This window comes from Grampus griseus (assembly GCF_964374135.1).
Source record: "Grampus griseus genome assembly, chromosome: 16".
Lineage (NCBI taxonomy): Eukaryota > Metazoa > Chordata > Mammalia > Artiodactyla > Delphinidae > Grampus > Grampus griseus.
In genome coordinates this window covers 12,585,726-12,595,624 of record NC_139010.1, presented here as the reverse complement: position 1 = coordinate 12,595,624, position 9,899 = coordinate 12,585,726, and the positions used below count along the sequence as shown (strand labels likewise).

General features: G+C 40.4%; 1 long non-coding RNA gene across 2 annotated transcripts in view; it reads left to right on the top strand.

The window, feature by feature from the left end:
* LOC309834389 overlaps positions 1 to 7,997 on the top strand; it is a 77,484-nt gene extending 69,487 nt beyond the window's left edge. For both annotated transcript variants that reach the window (XR_014297859.1, XR_014297860.1), the window contains exon 5: positions 7,510 to 7,997. This is a non-coding gene — a long non-coding RNA (uncharacterized lncRNA). The remainder of the gene's footprint in view (positions 1 to 7,509) is intronic.
* The last annotated feature ends 1,902 nt before the right edge of the window (positions 7,998 to 9,899 follow it).

Sequence of the window (9,899 nt, the reverse complement as noted above, 5' to 3'; positions counted from 1 at the left end):
ATATCCTGGGTGGGAGGTGTTGGGGGAATGATTAAAAATAGTCTCTTGCCAACCCAGAAAATCCTCTCCAGAAATGGAGAAAGAAAAAATTATTTATTATTAATTATTTTATTAATGAACTAAGCATTAAGCTAGACTGCAATGCGCATTCCAGGCAATCTGCTAATGAGTTTGCAGACAGAAATATCACACTTTTATGTAGCCAGGCAGATACAACCCTTTCTATGTACTAAGAGAACTTGACAACACCATTTACTACACACTGTTCATCCTAAGTTCACACGGTAATTGGGGTGGCCATTTCTATTAGTTAATTGCCTTTATCCAAATGAAAAGTAAAGCTTCTTGCATCTCTATGACAAGCAAGTAGCTACAACTTGTAGCCAAAAGCCTAGGAGTTTACCACAGACACAGGGAGATGGGGTGCTATCTTCCTTGATGTTTATTTACATTTCAAAGACATAGCTCCAAGGCCTTTAACAAAGATAATCCTGGGTTGTAAAACTAACAAGAGGTTTATTTACTTTTTAAAAACATTTGCATGCATCTCAAAGGGACAGAAAAAAGGATTTCAGTTACAAGTTTTCTCAAGGAAATGCTCTAAGAAAAGAGGGGAGGAAAATCTTTTCCCCTTTTTGAACCAGGGAAAATTCAATTTTTAAATATTTGTATTTACTCTTACAGGAAACTATAAAACTTAACAATTTAAATCAAAATGACAATTTTTTCTGAGAGTTTGGTTTTGTTTTCCTTGACAAATAATTTTAAACTTCATCAGGAAATATATAACCTCAGAGAATAGGGAGGAAATTTTATTGGAAATGCATATTATTATAAACATAATTTAAAAGTTTGGTGCTGGCTTCAAAGAAGAACGGAAACAGATCCAAATACATAAGAATTGAGTATATGTTAAAATAGTTATTTCAGGGCTTCCTTGGTGGAGCAGTGGTTGAGAATTCGCCTGCCAATGCAGGGGACACAGTTTCGAGCCCTGGTCCGGGAAGATCCCACATGCCGCAGAGCAACTAAGCCTGTGCGCCACAACTACTGAGCCTGCGCTCTAGAGCCTGCGAGCCACAACTACTGAAGCCTGCGTGCCTAGAGCCTGTGCTCTGCAACAAGAGAAGTCACCGCAATGAGAAGCCCGTGCACCACAATGAAGAGTAGCCCCCGCTGGCCGCAACTAGAGAAAAGCCCGCGTGCAGTAACGAAGAGCCAACGCACCCAAAAAATAAATGAATACATAAATTTATTTTTTAATTGTTATTTCAAACAATGGAGATAGTTTGGAATGTTCAGTTAATGATTTGAGAAAATAAGGTTAATGGTACATGAATTCAGCATGTAAATTTAAAAAGTAAACCATCAATTACCTAGAATATAAATAAAAGATTTTAAAGAACATAATTTGATATAGCATGAAACAAAAGGCAGAAACCAGAAAGGATATAACAGAAAGTTAAAACACAAACTGAGAAAATATATTTAATAATTACGAGACACAGATTTCACACTCTTGATAAACTGCTCTTACAAATCAGTTGAAAGATGAACATCTAACATGCAATAAAAATAGAAAAAGAATATCCTGCTGCAGCTTTTCATTCAATCTACAATGCAGTGGACTGCCAGATGCCTCAATATTCTATTTACTATTGCAAAAGAAAATATATGGACAATTAAACTATGACATACCATTTACTTTAAGATGCATTACAAGATCCATTTCAGAGCTGTTAAAATACGAGAAAAAATGCATGTCTTAGAAATATTGAAATGTAATTATAAAAGAGAAAGTACAGGGACTTCCCTGGAGGGTCCAGTGGTTATGAATCTGCCTTCCAGTGCAGTGGACACGGGTTCAATCCCTGGTCGGAGAACTATGATCTCACATGCCGCAGGGCAACTAAGCCCAGGTGCCATAACTACTGAGCCCGTGCATCACAACTAGAGAGCCCACGTGCCGCAACTACAGAACCCATGCACTCTGGAACCCGTGTGCCACAACTAGAGAGAAGTCCACATACCGCAATGAAAGATCCCACCTACCACAACTAAGACCCAATGCAGCCCCCCAAAATTTTTAAGTAAATACTAAAAAAGAAAATACAACTAGTCACTAAGTATATGAAAAATATGTAACATCACTAGAAATCAAAGAAATATTAAAACAAACATGAGACACTATTTTGTCTACAGTATTTCAAATTTCATTTCCTTTCAAATGTACTGCCTTAACTAAAACCCCACCTAGAATTTTCCCCAATTTTATTTTCTTCATACCACTTATCCAAGTGATTTCTATTTGACTGGTCCCAGGAAATGACAGTAGAATAAATTTGTAGAATGATGCTATTCATGTGGTCTAGACAGGAACTACTTTTAGATTTAGAGTAAATGTAACTTTTGAAAGTTTAGAAAGTAGGAAGATTTGAGATGGCATTTGTGGAGATTTGGAGTAATAGTATCATTATGACTTTTTTTTCTAGATACTAAATAGAGCCAAGGCTGAGTGAGAGAACACATTTTCAGCTTGTTAAGAGTGGACAGTTCAATGAGACAAAGAACTGACTAGACTGGGGCAGGGGTTATTGATTATGGAGCTGTAGATTGGTAGCTTGAAAATCTGATGGGCATTCAGTTGGTGTAAATTTTGTTTGCTAGAATGAGGACTTGTAATAGTTTTCTATGTAGTACTTGGTCAGTGGTCTTTCAGCTTGGGATACACTACGTTGCACTGGATGACAAATGTGAACAAGACTTTCTAAATGGTAAATAAACACGATTGTTACTCATTTTCTAAGACTGGATTGAAAAATATGTCCCTTAAATTCTAATAATATGTAGAAGCCTGAAATGTAGAAATGTGAGATGTGAGATATAAAGCAAAATTAAGCGTTAGTATTGTGGCACAGGCAAGGTTTTAAGGAAAAGTAAGTGAAAGTGAATGTGATTATCATGGTAGTTTACCTGTCAAACAAGTATGATAGATTGATATTAAGGTATCACAGCCAAAATAGTCAGAACTAGATTGCCACAGGTGACTTAGTCTGCCATTGTTTTGTACTTTCTTTTGTACATTCCTGTGAATCATGGCTAGAAGGAAAATTAGAGTGCAATCTAATAACTCTTCCCTCAAACATGAGGCAGTTGGTGCATTCAGAGATTTACTTTGCTGTTATGTGTAGAATGGAAATAAGGGGAGTTCAACTGGAGCATGAAAACTTGTCACAATGTTATTAAAAACAATGTAGATTTGAGGGTATTAGACCTACTCTGTAGTCCATCTCTTTATTTTCCCCATTAACACCTTTATCTACTTGTTTTCCTTGTCACTGAAATTACTCTTCATTAGCTCAGTTGTACCCATCCCAGTCTCTGTGATTTTCCTCCTACCCGAAGCTACCACTTCTGTAAAATCTTCCATCCTCTATTGCTGTTTCTTGAGTTTACATTTTCATTTCTACCCACTTTGAAATTTCTGTTTGTAAAATGCTGAATAATTACGTCTGCCTATTATTAGCTTTTCTCCCTTTTCTCCACATTTGTTTTCCCAAACAAACTAGATGGGGAAGAGTCACTTTGATCTTGAGAGACTCCTGAAACCAAAAGTCAAATATATAGTATGACATTTGTATCTTAGTCCAATTCTATTAGAAATCTGTTCAAATTCTTATGGTATGTTCAATATTTTCATTTCTAGAAGACTGCAAAACTCATGACCTAACAGAGAGAATCCAGGACAACCAAAACAAATATTTGCCACAAGTTGCATTCAACAACAAAACATTGACTTCAGAGAAAGTTAATGCTTTAGGAAAATCATCTAATATGAGCACAAACTTTGTTTCTTCAAGCATAATGCCTTATAAATATGACTTATATGGAACAAGTTTGAAAAATACTTCAGTATCAATTAGTAGTAATAGAAACTTTTCAAGAAAGAAGCCTGATGTGTTAAATATACATGAGAAATTATTTGTTATTAAGGAGGAAAAGTCTCATACTCAAGAGGATTCTTATGAAAATAATCAAAATGAGAAACCCTTGATTGTAATCATGGTATTATTCAACACCTAAACATCCAAACTTCAGAGAAGACGTTTAAATATAATAATGGTGGGAAAGCCTTAGAGAAAAAGGCTGTGATAATCCCACATAGGCAAATTCATACAGGAGAGAAACTCTGTGAATATAATGGACATGAGGAAAGTTTCTGTGAGAAGTCCTCTCTTTTGAAATGTCATGGAATCTACGTGGAAATGAAGCAACATGAAAGCAGTCAAATTGAAAATAATTGCAGCAGAATGTCACAGTTCACTCAACTTCAGAAAAATCAGAGAGGAGAGAGGCTATTCAAATGTAATGAATGTGGGAAAACATTCAATCACAAGTCAAACCTCACAGTGCATCAGAGAACACATACAGGGGAGAAGCGCTATGAATGTACTAAATGTGGGAAGTCCTTCCAACAGAAGTCAATGCACATGGTCCATCAGAGAGTTCACACAGGAAAGAAGCCCTATGAACATAATTTATGTGGGAAGACCTTCAGTCACAAATCAGCCTTCACAGACCATGAGAGAACACACACAGGAGAGAAACCCTACAAATGCAATGAATGTGGGAAGTCCTTTTACCGAAAGTCATCCCTCACTCAACATGGGAGGACTCACACAGGGGAAAAACCCTATGAATGTAATGAATGTGGGAAAACTTTCTGCCAGAAGTCAGCTCTCATTCAACATCAGAGAACTCACACAGGAGAGAAACACTTTCAGTGTAATGAATGTGGTAAAACTTTCTGTCAGAAGTCAGCCATTGTTATACATCAGAGAACTCACTCAGGAGAGAAACCCTTCCAGTGCAATGAATGTGGAAAATCTTTTCGTATGAAGTCAACTCTTACTAAACATCAGAGAACTCACACAGGGGAAAAACCCTATGAAAGTAATGCATGTGGGAAGAATTTCTGTCAGAAATCTACCCTCACTAATCATTTGAGAACTCACTTGGGGGAGAAACCTTATAAATGTGGAGAATGTGGGAAAACTTTCTGCCAGAAATCAACCCTTACTAATCATCAGGGAATTCACATAGGGCAGAAGTCCCATGTGGCACAAACTGGCTATGTTTTTCCCAATACTCATTTCCTTTTTTGTGTGGATACACAACTAGTTAAGATTTTCTAGCTTTCCCTTGATCCACATGAGGTTATGCGATCAAGCTCTGTATCAGAATGTGGGCGTAAGTGATGTACATTATTTCCAAGCCCATGAAAGACCTCATTTGGAATCCTTCCTACTTCCCACTCTTTCCCTGTCAAAGATCATCCTCAGGACAGCTTGGGAGTGAGGCATTAGAGATTACAGATTCACAAGTTGGAAGAAACCAGGGTCTCTGAATGACTTCCTGAGCAGAGCCCTCCCTTCTCTACCATGACGCTTAAGTCTTTTCAGGAACAAGAAATAAACTTGCATTGTGTTGAGCCATCACATGTTCAGGTCTATTTGTTGTCATAGCTTATCTTAGCCATCCTGTATTTCATATAGCCTGTGAATCTAATGATGGAGTGAGAAACACTGTATGTCAGAGAATTCAGTAATAGAGAAACCCCTGTCAATATCCTGCATTTTAATAACCCTTCATCAGCAAGTCAAACATTTTGTAAATCAGATATTTACCATGAAAAACCCCAAGATGAAATGGCTGTAGGAAGATTTTCACAAAGACACAGATTTTACTGAACATCAGATAATTGAGAGTAGAATAAAACCTTATAATATCAAAACACATTTCAAAATTTGTATATCAGAGAATATGTGACAGAAGAAAATTGTCAGCTTTAGAAATGTCAGGGAGGCTTCCCTGGTGGCGCAGTGGTTAAGAATCCGCCTGCCAATGCAGGGGATGCAGGTTCGAGCCCTGGTCTGGGAAGATCCCACATGCCGTGGGAGCAACTAAGCCTGTGTGCCACAACTACTGAGCCTGGGCTGTAGAGCCCGCAAGCCACAACTACCGAGCCCATGTGCCACAACTACTGAAGTCTGTGCGCCTAGAGCCTATGCTCCGCAACAAGAGAAGCCACGACAATGAGAAGCCTGTGCACCGCAACGAAGAGTAGCCCCCGCTCACCGCAACTAGAGAAAGCCCGTGCACGGCAACGAAGACCCAACGTAGCCGAAAATAAATAAGTTCATTAAAAAAATGTTGGGGGAATCTTCATCTGGAAATAATCTAATCCTAGAAGCAAGGTTTTGGATGCAGTACCAAATATCTTATTAGAAATATAACACAGTATGTTTACTTAGTCATGCTCACCATGGAATATGTAGCTTTAAAAAAGGCACAAATGAGTTGAAGCATCAGAATAGCAGCTTTCAATGTGTGTGTAAATAGCCTCTGAGCTATGTCAGGCTGATATGCATAATTATGCTCTTTAACACTTATTTCATGTATGTTTGATTTTTGTTTCAGACCCCAAAATAATCGTAGTGGAATGATGACGCTTACCTAAATAACTTTATTTATATCAGGGTTTCTTACACTAAATACTATTGTTGTTTCATCATATATTTACACAACATATACTTTAGAAGACACATTGAATGCATAAAATGCCACATATCCTGTGTTCTTTACTCTTTGGTGACATATATAAATGGGTATAAACATTGTTACCAAACTGTCCTTTCAGTAAATGACCCAAACAATGTTTAATAGAATCAAGGTTTACTTAAAGTATGCAACGAACCAGTACACAATTGTTTATAACACACATCTGAGTCAATGTTCAAAAGTAGCCTTGAACATTAGTACTTATACTTTACAGATTAAAAACAGCACTTGTTGAAGAAGTTACCCCCATTTTATATTTTTTATATGTCTAAGTGATATGCTTATATAAATTTAGGTGTGAAGCCCAGATTTTATGTGAGCTAAGAACTATCTGTGTTTGTATTTAGTGTGGTAGAATGCCACAGTTTTCTTCCTTGAATTATGTGACATGGCATTGTTTTCTCAGACAAGCTGTTCTATTTCTGCCACTTATCATTTGTGTGACCTACGTAGTGATTTAATCTCTCTGTGCCTCAGTTTCCTCATTTGCAACATGGAGATACTATTACCTACTTCACAGATACTGAATAGTTTGACTTGGAGTGTTCTGTTATAGCCAAAGGCATTTCTGTTCAGAACTTGAACTTTAGAAATAAAATTGTCTATCATTCCATTGTTTGAAAGGAATTTCTATTTGTTGATACAAGAAGATTCTTTTTAGAACTTTCCATTTTGTCAGGTGTCTTCTCTTTAAAACATATGAAACAAATATGTTTTAAGTTAAATTGAATGATCAACTGACCCCCTTCTCTTACTGCTTGATTAAATATGGTGCAAAGTAAAGACCCAACTTTGTTTTTTTCCAGATGAATAGCCAGTTGATCTCTCACCGTTTGATTTATTCACCCTATTTTACTGATTTGAAACCCGTTTTTAAATTGTATGCAGGACTTCCCTGGTGGCGCAGTGGTTGAGAGTCTGTCTGCCAATGCAGGGGACATGGGTTCGAGCCCTGGTCTGGGAGGATCCCACATGCCGCGAAGCAACTAAGCCCGTGCGCCACAACAACTGAGCCTGCGCGTCTGGAGCCTGTGCTCCGCAACAAGAGAGACTGTGATAGTGAGAGGCCCGCGCACCGCGATGAGGAGTGGCCCCCGCTCGCCGCGACTGGAGAAAGCCCTCGCACAGAAACGAAGACCCAACACAGCCAAAAATAAATATAAAAATAAATAAATAAATAAAAATGTTTAAAAAAATGTATGCAGAATTACCCTTTGAAGTGGCTATTGTATTTTTAGGCTCTGCATTCCTGTCCACATTATTCTGCTGGTGCATAACCCAGATGGGCCAATTATAGGACACTGCCTGCCTTGAAAGGAGTCCTTCAAGCTGAAATGAAAAGATGCTAATCAGCAACGTGAAAACATATGAAAATACACAGGACACTGGTAAAGGTGAAAATAAACTTAGAAAACTGTAACTCTGTATTAGGATTGTCTGTTACCCCCTCAAATATATAGAAGTTAAAGGAAGGGAGTAGTACAAATAGCTACTGTAACTATATTCTGAGTGGATTTCGTGTGTGTGTGTATGTCTGCCATATTTGAATAAAACATGCAGTGTGGAAATGCAGCATTTTATGTGAGTATGTAGGCATATATTATCTGACAGGACACGTGAAGTCCTTAATCAGGTAAGACATTATTAATAATGAGGTGATTTTATGAGAGAATATTTATAAATTTGAGCATGTGATTTTCCCCCATCTTAGTGACTACCTCTGGTGCCTGACTCCTAATGAAGTCACTGGGAAAACTGCTTATCCGGGGATTTCCAGCGAGGCTGAGGATCTTTTTACTCCAGCTGACTAAAAAATCCTGTTGATCCTGGTGAAGTTGACTCAGTTTATACTGAGGTTGGGCCTGGGTAAAAGGTGTCAGCCACCCTCAGTACTGAGGAGAGGTATTTAAGGACAGGAACATGAAGGCAGAAGCAAATAAGATTGTCAAGTCTGTCTGGTGACAGCAGCCCATCATTTTCCAGTCTGACCCTGGGCCACTATGTGTCCAGCCAGAGTAGCCAAGCCTGCCAGGATGGGTCCCTGCTGAAGGCGGCTGTCTTGCTGCACCCAGCACTGTGGTTACGGGTGTGGACGGTGGAGCCAGTGTCTGAGTCTGTTATCCCAACTCCAGCTCCTGCTACCTGTATGGCCTTGTGTCACTGTGTCCTGATCTAGGCCAAGGATTGGACACCTCTCATTGGGATTGCTTTGGAAATTAGAAACCATAAGATCTTAGGAAGTTTTTGCACATCCCTCCCTATGTGGGGGCAGTTTTCTTCTGGCTTCCCAGAGAGTGCTCATTGTTGTGTACTCACGCGCGCGTGTACAGAGGGCTGTGTGCTTATTGTTGTGTATGCACAGACACGCACACCTGCAGAATGACGTTAAATAAGGAACTATGGGGTGGGATCAGAAAAGGACATGCCTGAGGACATCCCTAGAAATACATGCTAGAATCATCCCCACTGGGCAGGTGGGGGGAGAGAGACAGGCCTTGAGAGACCCAAGTGTTACCGAAACGCAAGTCCATGTGCCCAACCCACAGTGAGGCCAAACAATCCCAAAACTCCGGAGTTAGGAACAGAGAAAGGTTTATTGCAGGACCATGCAAGGAGACGGGTGGCTCATGCCTTAAAAAAAAAACGCCGAACTCCCTGAAAGTTTCAGCAAAGCCCTTTTACAGGAAAGGTGAGGAGGGGGCGTGGTTAGTTGTTGCAGACTTCTTGGTGTCAGATCCTTTGTTCCTGAAGTCAGGTCATAGGTCACGATGTTCCTTTAAACCTCCGCCAAAACAAATGTTACTCTGTTCTACAAGAAAGGGGAAGGTCGCAAGGCACAGCTTTCACCCTTCGAGGTCCAGGCCTGGCTGAGAGAAGGGGGTCCCTGCGCGGGGGCGGGGGGCGGGTTACCCTGCCCCAGAGCGTTCGTCCAGCACCCAGTCTGGGTCCTCCCGCCAGTGCCCAGGCCTGGCTGAAGAGGCAGATCTCAGATGGTGGCTCACTCAGGGCCGGGTCCCCAGACCCTGCCCAGCCGTCATCGCTGAGGGAGCCAGGCACCCAGCACCCAGCTGGCCCTCAGGCTCCTCAGGCTGTCCAAACGGTGGGGGCCTGGTCGCTCAGACTGTGTCCCATGCAGCCTGCCGCTCCCATTAGGTCGCAGAGGCAGGGATGGGGGAGAGGTTGGTTCACCGCCGCCTCAGGACCTGGGCCCGACCAGTGGGCGTCGTGGCGAGGGCTCTGGAGCCCTGCAGGACACACCCCCAGCCTGTTCCCTGGGC